Source organism: Atta colombica, unplaced genomic scaffold, assembly GCF_001594045.1.
Source record: "Atta colombica isolate Treedump-2 unplaced genomic scaffold, Acol1.0 scaffold137, whole genome shotgun sequence".
In the NCBI taxonomy this organism is placed as follows: domain Eukaryota; kingdom Metazoa; phylum Arthropoda; class Insecta; order Hymenoptera; family Formicidae; genus Atta; species Atta colombica.
Window position 1 is genome coordinate 521,611 of NW_017259225.1, and position 3,040 is coordinate 524,650.

Here is a 3,040-nt window from a genome sequence, read left to right on the forward strand (position 1 = left end):
AAAAGTGAATAAGCAAGCGCCGTTTCAAAGAATTACAGAACAAGAAGATCAACCAGCTAGAGTAATGGAAACTTGCCGGTTGGTCCATAAAGTATAACTACCAATGACAAAGCGGTTTAATTGACGTCGCAATTTGTACCAATTTAGCGCCGCCCGAAATTAATATTAACGATCGCGCGCGGACAGCAAGCCATGTCTCCGAGTGCAGAGGAACGAAACGGACCGAGAGGAAATTCGAAACCACCCCGGGGTGCATAATTCATAATACCGGTGATTACGGCGCGCCCTGACATCGTGATGTAAACACTCGTAAATCGATGCAATCGGTGAGAGACTCGTGGAACGAGCGAACGAGCGAACGATGATTCTGCATGACGAGAATCTTTACTCCTCGTAATGATAATCCCTTAATCCCTTCCGCAACGGATTGGCGCAGCCGTAAATTTTTGTTTTGCTCCGATCTCGCCGAGTAACTCGAGGTCTCGAACAAAATAATTATTATTCTCGTCGAAAGTCCCCTGGGGGAATTTCATGGAGAACGCTGCTTAAAAATTGAAAATTATTATGTTCTTTACAATATTTTTTAAATAATATATAATATTAAGAAGCTACAATTATAGAATAATTATAGAATAATTAACAGTAATTTGAATTGAACAATACGGCTTATTTCGTCTCATTGAAATTCTTCTGTCGAGAATTTTGTGAAGAATTTTGTTTTTTGAAAATTAAAAATTCTTTATAAAATTCCTTAAAAGATTTCGTAATATTATACAATCTAAGAATCCGCAATTATAGAATAATAAGCGACAATAATTAGAACAATGCGGCTTATTTTTCGTCTCGTTAAAGTTCCTTCGTCAGGAATTTTACGGAGAACGCTGCTTGAAATTTAAAAATTATAATCGGCACGCAATTATCATTTCTGAAATTAATTCATTTATATGAATATATATAATAGTTCAACATTCTTAACATTCAGACCGTAGTGGCGCTTTGTATTTAAAGTAATATATTTAACATAAACGGTCTTGTTTTCAATCTTATATTGTTTAAAAATTATAATATTCCTTAACAGTAATATATTACTATTACATAATTAAGAAATTGCAATAATAAAATAATAAAAGCGACAGCGATTGGAACAACTGGCTTACTTTTCGCCGCCCGTCTTCCGTGTTTGACCCAGCACGATTTCTGGACAAGACCGGCGTCTCATCGACAAGTAACGTTTCGTGATTTAGCGTATCGAACACCGGAAGTTATTGTTTCGGTGGAACACGCGCGATTCTTCGATCTTGTTTAATCGCGGACTCGAAACGCGCACATAATCCACCTCGCGTGCAGCTCACTGGACGCGCAGGGCACGACTGAAGAAGTAAGAACGGCGTTCGCCGAAGCGACGGTATAACGAGACGCGAACTTGTCAGCTGCCGCATATATAAGCGGAGGCAGAATCGGACATGATAAATATCGTTTCGAGATAGACGAATCAAAACGGAACGGGACAATAAATATTCTCATTGTGATAACGAAAATTTTTGAAGGCGCGTCCGGGATAAAAAATGCAGCAGAATTAGGCAAACATGTAATTTACATGTATTTTAAATAACTTCGCAACTCAACGTTCGAATTGTACATAACGTGCAATTCTAATTCGACAGTGACCTAATTATTTAGATGAATGCTCATTATTGTTTAACGTGGAATTATGTTAAAAAATTGAAAGAGTGAGTCAAACTCTTCATTAATGTTTCAACAAGTTGGAGGAGTTTTCGAATGTATAATCTGCGGTAGTTGTGAAATTAGCACGACATATGTATGATATAAAAGGATTTCCCTCAAAGATTAAATATATCTGTTTAAAAAAAAAATGGGTTATGGCGTCAAATTGTTCTTTATTAGCGATGAATAATTTTGTTCCAACAAGAAGAATCAAACAAAAAATATAAGAATTATTTTGTACTTCAAATATTTCTTTCTTTACCTCTATCATTGTAAATGTTAAAAAAAGATAAATGTAAAAATATAATTAAATAATAGTAAATATAAAATTTTCGTAAGAATAAACAAGTTCAAAAATTTGTATTTTTTGGAGAAGCTCTTTGAAATACTTATCAAAATTAAAATTTTTTTTTTATATTTTATGTGCCAGAGAAAACTTTACCATGAATTTTTGAATGATTCAAAAATGAGAAGACTTTTTGTTTTTCGAAAATTTAACTTTTGAACTTGTTTTTATAAAAAAAAACTCTTTAGTGGTATTTTCTCTCTACTTCCCTATAAAAAATATTTACGATTCTAATTTTATTTTGTTGGTCAAGCATCGCGCGACATCGATTTAATACAGCTTGCCGTTTGTCCGATCATAGCACGAAATGTGTCATCGATTGAACCCAAGAGTTTCGGCCACCATTTGTGGCGCCGTTAGAGCCCCCGACACAAATCATTTTGGTAATCGTCCGCAGCGTCCATATATATAATTACAGACTTTAATCCCACAAAGCCCAACAGAGCCAGTCTTTATCGCATGACTCGATCTTCGCCTCCCATTACACAACTACGCATCAAAGTTCGTTCAATACTTTTCCCGAAGGCTTTTCTTTCTCTCTCTCTCTTTTTCCCCTCTTTTACGCGTGGCTTCATAGGGGTTGATCACCCCTATATTTCCCAAGCATTAGATTACATGTCATGTGCACGATAAGGGGCGCCATTGCCCTGCGAATATAACATGCGTAAAAGCTCGACGTGTTTCGATTATAAAACGAAATATTAAAAATAAAGAATTTCTATTTGGAAAAAATCTATAACAATAGTAACTTAACAATTGGAATAAAAAAAATTTTTTTTAATATTTAAAAGTAAATGCATCAAGTGTATTGAAAAGAGAGAAGGATTTATTATATAATTATTGTGTGTGTGTAAGAAATAAATAAATAATTTTTTTTAAATCCCCTTATATATGTATAAGCAAATTTTTGTAAATCGATATTTTTTAATTTCATAATTTTAATTCTCGAATTAATCATATATATATATA

At 34.0% G+C, this 3,040-nt stretch overlaps 1 protein-coding gene across 1 annotated transcript in view; it reads right to left on the reverse strand.

The window, feature by feature from the left end:
• LOC108684632 (lipoma HMGIC fusion partner-like 2 protein) overlaps positions 1-1,358 on the reverse strand; it is a 13,073-nt gene extending 11,715 nt beyond the window's left edge. The window contains exon 1 of the mRNA XM_018189053.1: positions 1,158-1,358. The gene's annotated coding sequence lies outside the window, so the exon portion shown is untranslated. The remainder of the gene's footprint in view (positions 1-1,157) is intronic.
• Positions 1,359-3,040: the final 1,682 nt, after the last annotated feature.